This window comes from Sceloporus undulatus, chromosome 9 (assembly GCF_019175285.1).
Source record: "Sceloporus undulatus isolate JIND9_A2432 ecotype Alabama chromosome 9, SceUnd_v1.1, whole genome shotgun sequence".
NCBI lineage: Eukaryota > Metazoa > Chordata > Lepidosauria > Squamata > Phrynosomatidae > Sceloporus > Sceloporus undulatus.
In genome coordinates, this window is record NC_056530.1 from 34,561,575 (window position 1) to 34,572,862 (window position 11,288).

Genomic DNA, 11,288 nt, shown 5'->3' on the forward strand with positions numbered 1-11,288 from the left:
TCTTGAAATCCAAGGTCCATATTTGACTATACGTTTCTTTGGCCTATTCCACAATCATGGATTCAGTTCGCACCATACCCATGCCACCTGGAGATGGTAAGGGTTGTATTCTAACACCAGGAAGCTGCTGAAGCCAGGAAAAACAAATGATCAGCTCCAGCTGATACACCAGCTGTGTCCTTTCCTGAAACCAAAGGAAGGAACTGGCAAAACCACTTCTGAGGATTCCTTGGCTAAGAAAACTATGAAATTCACAGGGTTGCCATAAGTCGACAGGAAACTGGAAGGCTCAGACACATATACCCATTTAGGGCAGATGTATTATGACAAATAATTGTGACCATTACATATCAAAAAGGTAATAGCCTGTTTTAGACTATTTTGAACTGATTATTATTTCAGACTTGAAATTTACTGGGTTTTGGATTGGACTATTAAAGACTCCTCACAATTTAAGTTCCCAAGCTGTAGCTTACTTAGCTTGTGCACAAGTCTGGCCCTGGTTATGAAGATAACAGTAACAAATCCCTATTATATTATATTACATTACATTACATTACATTACATTATATGGAGAGCCAGTGTGGCATGTTGAGTGTTGAACTACGACTCTGGAGACTAGGGTTTGATTTCCTGCTTGACACATGCTCTCAGCCTCAGGAGAAGGCAATGGCCAACCCCTGAACCAATCTTGCAATGATAGGTTTGCCCTAGGGTCATCATAAATCAGAAATGACTTGAAAGCACACGGCAACAACTATTATATTATTTGCTGCTGTCATGTACTGTCTGATCTTGGTTCAGAAATCCAAGCCTCAGTGTGAAAACAGAACGGGTTATTCAGGAAATAAAAGTAGTTCACAGCATGCAATGTTGTTAGGGCTAAAGCAGTTTTCAGACACACAGTATATTAAAGCATAAAAGAATGCAAACCTTTTCGCATGCTCAGATCCCATCTGTTCCCATTCCAAAACATCCTCTCACCAAAGCTCTCCATCATCTCTCTCAATTTCCATGAGACTGACCTTGGCAGTACCTATTACTCTTCACATCTGCTCATCACCTAACTTTAAAAATGATCCCTTCCCAGCAACTCCAAAGACATGACATAACCCAACATCCATAATACAAAGCAAAGCAGGAAGAGCATTATTGTCTAACAGGCATGGCAGGAATTCTGAGTGACTCTGATCCTGACATTCCACCACCACCACCATTCAAAAATGCATCTACGCTGTGTTACATGGCCCAATATAGATCTTTTAAAATTAACACAGTTTGGAACTAGCCCAGTGCTGGCTCATCAGGATACTCATCCATCGCATGGAACTTCTGCACTAATTTGCTCCCCGTCAGAAAATGAGACCTATATCATAAGATCTGAGAGCTGCACACAGAGAAAAACTATTGAAAACATATAAGACAATTCAAAGTGCAAAACAATTCAAAACTGTACACCTTATACAGATTCAATTGAAGACCCAAGCCCCAAACAGATGGGCCAAAGAGAGAGACTTTTGGCCACTTCAAGGTTTTGGCATTTAGACAATGTATGCCTCAAAAGTGTCTGGAAGCTGCTCCAAGGACCCATAAGGCAACCCAAAGCCTCCGGGGAAAGGAGTGGATTTAATCTGCTCCTGCCATCCAGTCATCATGGTCCCAGGCCTATTACGGACTGAAATCACTCCTTCCAGGTCATCTACTTTAGCCTCATGAAATCCAGAAGAGGAGTCATGTTTTAGCTTCACACCAAAATGAAGTCAACATTGGTGCCATTTGGGTTTCCATGGGGAAGACATCCCTCAGCTGGTGCTGCAGCAAAGACAGACCTTTCCCATACAATGTATTTCTTCCAATATTTCATTCTGAGTACTTTGGAAGATAGGATACACTGTAAAAAGGTTTTCTAACTGTTTGGAATATGCGCACAAGAGTTTTTTTGTGTTGCAAGATTTCAAAAAATGACATTTTCTTATCTGAGAAAAGATAATAACTCAAGTGCAAGCATACCCATTTCAGCTCAAGGGATGACCCAGAGGTAAGGTAACATCGAACAAATCCAAGCCACAATAGTGGAATAAAAGGCCACAGACTTATTACAAGGTACAGTAAAAGGTATTGTTGGAAGCAAAGAGGTATCAAATTTTGTATAGAGCATGTCTGCCCTTTTGCTTCACCTCTCTGTTTTTTCAGACTATGTACTCAAGCAAAGGCTTGCTTCCTCTTCCAAAGGTCAACCCCCCCTTCTTCCCTGTCTCACTTTGTCTGGGAAGGGAGCATCCATGCGCCTCCTGCCTCAGGATGCCTTGCATCTGCACATGAAAGCCAGCTTCAAAAGCTCTTCTCCTAATATTAGAATCATAGAATCATAGAGTTGTAAGAGACCGCAAGGGCCATCTAGTCCAACCTCCTGCCATGCAGGAAATCTAAATCAAAGCATCCCCAACAAATGGCCATCCAGCCTCTGTTTAATGACCTCTAAGGAAGGAGACTCCACTACACTCCGAGGGAGCAATGTGTTCCACTGTCGAACAACCCTTACTGTCAGGAAGTTCCTCTTAATATTGAGGTGGAATATCTTATCCTGTAGCTTGCATCCATTGCTCTGGGTCCTAGTGTCTGGAGCAGCAGAAAACAAGCTTGCTCCCTCCTCAATATGACATCCCTTCAAATATTTAAACAGGGCTATCATATCACCTCTTAACCTTCTCTTCTCCAGACTAAATATCCCCAGCTCCCTAAGTCGTTCCTCTTAGGGCATACTTTCCAGACCCTTCGCCATTTTGGTCACCCTCCTTTGGACACGCTCCAGTTTCTCAACATCCTAGGTAATTTTCTGTCTATCTCCTTTCCTATTCCAGAGTGATTTGTGAAACAATAAATATAAGTTTTCTTCAGTTAACCTTACAAGAGCATGGTGATTATTTTCTCCTGTTTTCTACCACAAACTCATCTTGCACTAGTTACACTGCACTCTTCTTGATATAGATACCAAATATTCCTACAGATACAACAGTGCCCTGTTGTCCATGATAGTAGGGGGAAAGGAAATTTCTCCCTTGAGCACTTTACCACCACCCACACAAGTGAAACTCTGTTCCTATTCATCTTGGATTATAGTTGTTAACATGAGACAATAATCTGGATGTGAAGGAGATACAACATTCAATGAGTTATGAGGTTTTTTGTTTTTGTTTTATATACACAAATAAACCAGCCTCATAAAAGGATCAATAAATGTAAAGGCTCGGCGAAAGTCACACTTACAACTAGTATGTGTCAGAGAGACCTGGATATTTAGTACATGTCTTATTAATGGCTAGATAAAAGTTTATGTTTAGGAATGATGGGAGTTTGGCCAATAGGTGAAGAATGATGGGAATGTAATTAATGACCCACATGTCTTGACATCACGTTGGCCCGATACAGACAGGCCAAAATAAAGCTGCTTTGGGTCTCTTTGGAGGTATGCTATTTAAATGATGCATGGGTCCTAAGAGTCCGGAAGCTGCGCCAAAGCTGCCCTCCAGTGCTTAGGAATGGACTGTGGCTTTGGCGCAGCTTCCGGACTCTTAGGACACATGCATCATTTAAACAGGATACCTCCAAAGAGACCTGAAGCAGCTTTATTTTGGCCTGTCTGTATCGGGCCTAAGTTAGAGAAGGCTGAACCATTCTTCAGTTGCATTTTGATGAAGTAAGTTCAGGTCAATGAAATAATACAGTCACGTACTGGGAAACTTCCGTTCAGAAAACACGGTTCAGAAAGCTTATTCCAGAAAATTAAAAATGCTCACAGCATAAATTTCAATTACACCGCATGTGCTTTTAATGTGCCTAGTAATTAAAATGATTTTGCACACTCACAGCCCATTAGTCTTTTCACCCAAACAATCCTGTTCCCAGCACTGCCCCTCCTTTTGACTCTGTTGCAAGCATTACCATCTACTTGTCATTGACCATTCAAAACATATTTTATTCCCTCAAATTTGCTCATTAGCCAGCTTCAAAAACCCCAAAACAACCTCTCCACCCAGCATCACCACTAGCATATGTAAAATATATGGCTAGCAAATATATGGCAGGCTTCCAGATCTTATATGTTTGCTGTTATTTACCTTCAAATTAACTTAGATATGCTGATCCTATGTATGAGAAACCTCTATGATCCTCAGTTATCAGTTGTCCTTCTTAGGTCTTGCAAATGCAGAGCTGTGGCTTTATTGAGCGAATCATTCCAGCTGCAGTGCACACTCTCATTCTGTGTATATTAAAACATGTCATTTCTATATTGTGCGCTCCGATTGCCTAAGTGTAGATGGGGCAGGATATAAATAATGTTTACATTATTATTAGATCTAGCCCTCATGGGAACTGCATGCTTAGCACCTTGCAGTATCACTTAAGGAGACCTACATGTGCCACTTCATCTTGGGAAGCTTCACCCTGTGGTTAAAATCTTTCCAAAGGCATCATCTGCTGGTGTGGCTTAATTCTGCTGGCTTTTACATTCATTAATTGTTTTATGAGACTAGCTTGTGTGTATAAAACATAAAACTCCTAACTCATCAGAAATTCTGTCTCCCTCACACCCTCAAAGATTACTAAGAACTGGATTTTATTAGTGTGGGTGGTAGGAAAGCACCAAGGAAGAAAAATTGAGGTCAGTTGTAAATTATGCAGTCACATAATTTATAAGGAGCTGGGGATGTTTAGCCTGGAGAAGAGAAGGTTAAGAGGTGATATGATAGCCCTGTTCAAATATTTGAAGGGATGTCATATTGAGAGGGAGCAAGCTTGTTTAATCCTTCATTCCTTCAAGTATTTAAACAGGTTTATCATGTCACCTCTTAACGTTCTCTTTTCCAGGCTAAACATCCCCAGGTCCCTAAGTCGTTCCTCATAGGGCAAGTCTTCCAGGCCCTTCACCATTTTAGTCATCCTCCTTTGGACATGCTCCAGTTTCTCAATGCTCTTTTTGAATTGTGGTGCCCAGAACTGGACACAATATTCCAGGTGGGGCCTGACCAAAGGAGAATACAGTGGTACTATTACTTCTCTTGATCTAGACACTATACTTTTATTGATGCAGTCTAAAATTGCATTGGCCTTTTCAGCTACCGCATCACACTGGTGACTCATGTTCAACTTGGTCTACTTGGACTCCTAGATCCCTTTCACACGTATAAATCTCGTTCAGCCAGGTGTCCCCCATCCCATATCTGTGCATTTTATTTTTCCACCCTAAGTGCAATACCTTACATTTCTCCGTGTTGAATTTCATTTTGTTAGCTTTGGCCCAGCTTTCTAGTCTATTCAGGTCATTTTGAATTTTGATCTTGTCCTCTGGGGTATTAGCTACTCCTCCTAATTTGGTGTCATCTGCAAATTTGATAAGTATACCCCCAATTCTGTCATTCAAGTCATTGATAAAGATGTTGAATAGCACTGGACCCAGGACAGAGCCATGTGAGACCCCACTGGTCACTTCTCTCCAGGATGAAAAGGAGCCATTGTTGAGCACCTTTTGGCTTCGGCCAGTCAACCAATTACTAATCCATGTAACTGGATTTGTAACCTCAGTGCTCCCTTTCCCCAGAGCCATTCCCATCCTTATATTCCATCCAAAATTTCAGTTCCTCTCGTGAACGTAATTTTCTGTCTTCTTTTCTCAATACTTTTTCAATATTTTTTTCCATAACTCATCAAAAGCTCACTCCCTTAATCTTTCACTAGTCAGGAAGTTTCTTATGAAACTTTGATAGGAGGGCATTGCTTCTGTGGCTTGGAGCAGAACCATTTTGGGACAGATTGACTGACTGGAGTGAGGTGTTAGAGCATGTGACCAGCTTTGGCAGTAGGGTGCAAGAGGAATCCAGGGATTCTTCCTCCTCTTAACTCCTAAATCAGGTAGATGGTGTGTCAATGGGAGACAGCAGCCGCCAGCTCCTGATGCAGGAAGCAGAAATGACACAACAGCCTTCTGGTTCAAGAGTTAAGAGGAGGAAAAATCCCTAGATTTCTCCTGCACTCCACTTCCAAAGCTGGAGGCTTTTGTGTCAATGGCAGACAGCAGCCTTCCTCATTCTTGCTCACTCCCTGATTCTCTTGCCTGATTCTCCATCCTCACAGATGGGGCCAGAGCAAACCAGGAGGACGGAGGCACCCAAAATATCCTGCCCTGTCTTCCTGTTTTCCCAGAAGGTGTTTGAAACTCAGGGGAAGAGAAAGGGAACATCTTGTTTGCCCCACTATCTTGTCACACTTTCTCTTGTGTTTTACAAGGTGCTTTAATGTTATGCCCTATTTCTTCCCAAAGGCAGACCTTTAGGGGCTGTGCATACTGGCCATTAAGGCTGGCCGGGGGGGGGGGGGGGTTGGGGCATGGCATCCATACGGCGCATGCCTTGACGCTGCCCCATGGCAGTGTGATGCCATGCCCCGTTCCACACGGTGTGCAGTATCACAGTGCTCTTCTGGCATTGCATCCACATGATGCAGTGCCAAAGGAGTGCCTTAAAACCACGGTGCTGCAGCGATTGCACACTTTCCAGGGCACAAAAAGGAGCCACTTTTTACAGCTCCTTTTTGAACAGGTTCCCATGGTCCTATTCAAGCACAGCTGGAGGCAGCTGCAGGTCACCCGTAGGGGTGGTCTGCACAGTCTCCCCATGACCAACAGTGGTGTTGCTAGACTATCATTCACACAAAGAACATATTTTCCTGTTTGGAAATTAATTAAGTCCAGAACAGGGGCCCAGCGTGCGGTTGCTGCAGCCCTGATCTGGCGCAGCTGAAGGTACCCTTAGGGTCGGTCTGCGCAGCCCCAAAGTAAATATTTAAACCTCCTGGAGAGTCTACAATCAGTCTTTTCAATTGCAGCAAGGTGCTGCTTTTTTATCTGATTTGCACACAAGTCATCCCATCCCTCAAGCACTTCGGAGAGCCAGGGCTTTCAGAAGCAGGGAAAGCAACCTCTAGACTTTGATGTACGACAGAAATAAACTTTTGTTTTGAATCCATGCCTGTAGAGGCTGACAAAACACCAGATGGAAGATGCCAGCTACCCTCTCTTGGCTGGACAAACATTGCAAAACAACAACAACAACAACAAACGGGGGAAATGTTTTCCTCTGAAAATGTTTTTTCAGAAACTGTAAAGTAAAAAGTAAGTTTTTACTTTAATCACATAAATTATCTACTAACTATTTAGCTATCTTGCTATTTTGCCAACTAGCAATTTTTGTATCTGCTTGCTATTTCATATAAATTCCCAGAGGGATAGCCACATAGCACTCAAAACTTGATTGTGTAATTGCAATTAAATAGTTCCAGAAAACTGAATCAAAGGTGACCAAGACATTATAAACCTTTCCCAATTTTGTCTATATTTTCTTTGTTTCCCCTGACATATTTTGTAAATTCCATCCTATGCACAGAAGACAGTGCACACAACCGTAAACTATTCAGCATCTTCACAGATAGCATCACCATCCGCCTCTCACATTACACATGGCAGATAATTGTATCAGACATCAATGGCATTTCCAAAATTTAAATTTGGAGGTGAGATTAGGCTAAATTGTGACATCTCTCAGGACTCCTTCACCGTTCTGTCTCAGAATTAATTCAAATGGTGAAGAACTTCTTCCTCGTCATTTAGAAATGCCATCTTTCTTGCTCAGCCAGAAATTCCATCCAACTCCCGCCTCCTGCTATATTATATTCCATCCTCATAAGCAGATGCCTCCAGAGTGCAGATTTGTCAGTGAGGAAGCAGGGTCCAGGGATCACATTTTATTCATCAACTGCATCTCCTGGGGCCTTTTTGTCCATCTTCTGATGACCTTCTTGGCTTGGCACAAGTTTCTTTTTCACCTCTCAAGTGGATTGGACAGGTGATAACAGCCTTGAGGTGAGTAGGATGCTGGATTTTCTTGAACTGGAGACAGTAGTGTGGGAGAAGTGGGCAGGGCTTCAAAGAGATAAGATGTTGTTTCAATCTTTCTTGGAAAAATGAGCAGAATGGTGTTGGGTCAGCTACAGAGATCTGCCTCCTGTAAACCCTAGAGAATGAGGGAGACAGCAGATCAGATAACTGAGGAAGGGCTGGGCAGCATCTTGTCTCTTGATCTATAGGTGTGATAACTGTACAGGTAACTTCAAGTTTGCACTGAATAGTGGTTAGTTTAGATGTCTAGTTCTTCTAGAAAGAGCAAATGTTGAATTAGGAGTTTATCACACAGGAAGCATCCCGTGCAGAAACGAAATTTAAAACCCAAAAATAACCCGAAAAAGACACACAAAAGTGGGGTTGATTTTCAGACACAATGGGGTTAATGAGCATTAATGCAACATTAACCCAGACAGAAAATGGAACAAAACCAGCCACTTTTTACTTTCGGGATTTTCCGAAAGTAAAAAGAATTGTCTTTTGTTGACTTTCTGTCCGGGTTAATGTTGCATTAATGTACTTTAACTCCAACATCATCAGAAAATGAATTGTGCTTTTGTTTGTCTTTTCTAGTTTCTGTCCGGGTTAATATTTCTTTAACCTGGACGTCATCTGATAATCATTCTGCTTTTGTGTTTTTTTTCCAGTTTAAATCCCATTTCCCCCCCATGTGATAAACTCCTTAGTATCATATAATCCTAAATGACTGGGTATGAATCATAAATGACTAGTAGGGATGTGGCTATTGGATGGATGATTCAAAATGAATTTTTACTGAATTCTGCATTCAGTAAAAAAGAATCTTCATTCCTGAAATTTCTAGCATTCTATTTACATTTTTGATTGAAGTTATCTAATTTATCTAATATTTGTACTATTTATATTATCTAAAATTCTTTCAATCATTTTATGTATTTCTTCAGTAGATGGGAACTAAAGGCACTGCGATGTAATGGTTTGAGCATTGGACTAGAACTCTGGAGAACAGGGTTTGAATCCCGGCTCAGCCATGTAAACCCACTGGGTGACATTTGACAAGTCTCCTCATCCTCAGAGGATGCAAGGACAAACCCCCACAGAAGAAACCTGCAAAGAAAACCCCATGATAATGGTGACCTTAGGGTCACCATTAGTTGGAAATGACTTGAAGGCACACAACAACAAAATGAGAACCATTTCTCCATGTTATTGAGGGAAGTCTGATCATCTCCACCAGCTGTTTCTGCCTCCCTGCTAGACTGATTATAGTCTAACTGAAATGGGTTCTTATCTTAAATGTGACTGTGTTAAAACACTTTTGATGTTGCGCAACGCATGAGGCAACGTGTCAACGTTTGGCACCAGATTTCCCACCTACGTGACTGTAGTCAGCAGCTTGTGAGCTGGAGAAAGACCTCTCTCTTTCCTAATGAGTAAAGAGACATGGTAAACTTCTCTCAGATGAGGCTTTTATTCTTAGAAGAGGTTCCACTGTGTACAACAATATATACATCGACACCATCCACACTAGTAACAACCCACTCGTCACTATTCTAGCAAAGACTCTGTGAGGCCTACTAGGCCTTGCCTCTCCCTCTGGTGCCACAAGGGATCCAGCCACCCTCCTGAGTGGCCTTTCAGACTTTTTGATGCCACTTCTTGCTTAAATGCCTAATCATTATGGCTCACAGTAACCCTCCAATGTCTGGTTACTATTAAAACCCACATTGTACATTTTCCTTATGACTCTCTATCCTAGCAGACTGTTCTAGGAAAGGAGATCCTTATTCAGAGGTACTCTATCTTCCTCAATAACAGATGCTGGGGCTAAGCTGCAGAGCCAAGTATGTCTCATTTTTCCCTGATGCGTCTTGGCTTCCATCAGTGCTGCAATTCTTATAAATTTATATCTTAAAAGTGTTAAGCAGAGTTCGAAAATAATTAACGACAAGCAACCGTGTAATGAGTTGCCACTTTTTTTGGTAGCAAAGCTTAAATGAGGTTACATTTAAAATGTAACATAGTAAATGTGACTTCCTTTGTGGCAGTGAGAAACATTTGCTATTCATTTGTTCTAAAGTATTTGCTGCCATTCTCTTATCGATCCTAACACTTTTTTCAAATAAAAGTAACAGCTAATACAAACATTATTTTTAAACATTGTATTGACAAGTAACAAGTATTCTCTTTTAAAAACTCTGCTGAGTAACGGGAATGAGTTATTATTATTATTTTAAAAAACCCCAAGCTCTTACATTAGTGCTAAGTCTACTTATATTGGAGGAGGGGGATAGAAATGGGATGGTTTCTGCTTTCTGGGAAGACAACACTCAAGGCAAAGTAGTAAATGAGACAGTTATCTGAAGTGAGTTTGAAAGTGTACATGCCAGAACTTGGCAAAATCACTTTTATGAACTACATCTCCCTATGTCCCTCAACCAGTGTGTATACCCTTCACAGTCCACAGTCTGAAATGTTGCTCTAATTTTGCTTTGCTTCTCCTTTGCAGGGACGTAGCCAGGATTTTCGGAAGGGGGGTCCAGACTAAGTGCCACCATTATAATGGGGCTTGGGTGCGGCGGCGCAGCAACACACACCATTCATTTTTCTAATGGAAGGGGGGGGCGGACCCCAAGATCACCCCCCTTGGCTACGTCCCTGTCCCTTGCCTTCATGACCAGAGATGGATGGAGTCATTGCAGTCTGCTGAACTAGGACGGAATCTGGAGGATTCTAAATAGGTTGAGTTGAGCAGGATCAGCATTTGGAAAAAAGGGTTGCGGGGCTGGAAGCTTATGGATGGGAGTTGAGACAGAGGCCTGTTACAGACTGCCAGAATAAAGCTGCTTTGGGTCTCGTTGGAGGTATGCTATTTAAAAGATGCATGGGTCCTAAGAGTCCGGAGGTTGCACCAAAGCTGCCCTCCAATGCTTAGGAATGGAGTGTGGCTTTTGCTTGATCTCCAGACTCTTAGGACCCAGGCATCATTTAAATAGCATACCTCCAAAGAGACCTGAAGCAGCTTTATTTTGGCAGTGTGTAACAGGTCAGAGTCTATCAAGAAAAGGTCAGCAGTAGGATATAAACAAAGGAAGGACAAGGCAAATCTTGGCAAGAAAAGTGAACACTTTAAGGTTGCCGTTAGTCAGAAACAACTTGAAGACAAGCAACAACATTTCCATATATATATATATATATATATATGAATGAGTTACCGCACTGAGTGACATCAGTCCTTGCAACATCACTGAATAAGAGCCTTATCACATGAGAAAACAAAGCCAAAACAGAGCTGGAGAGAAGCAGTTTTCTTTGTGCCTTACCATATGATGTCATTGTGCTTCAATTCTCTTCC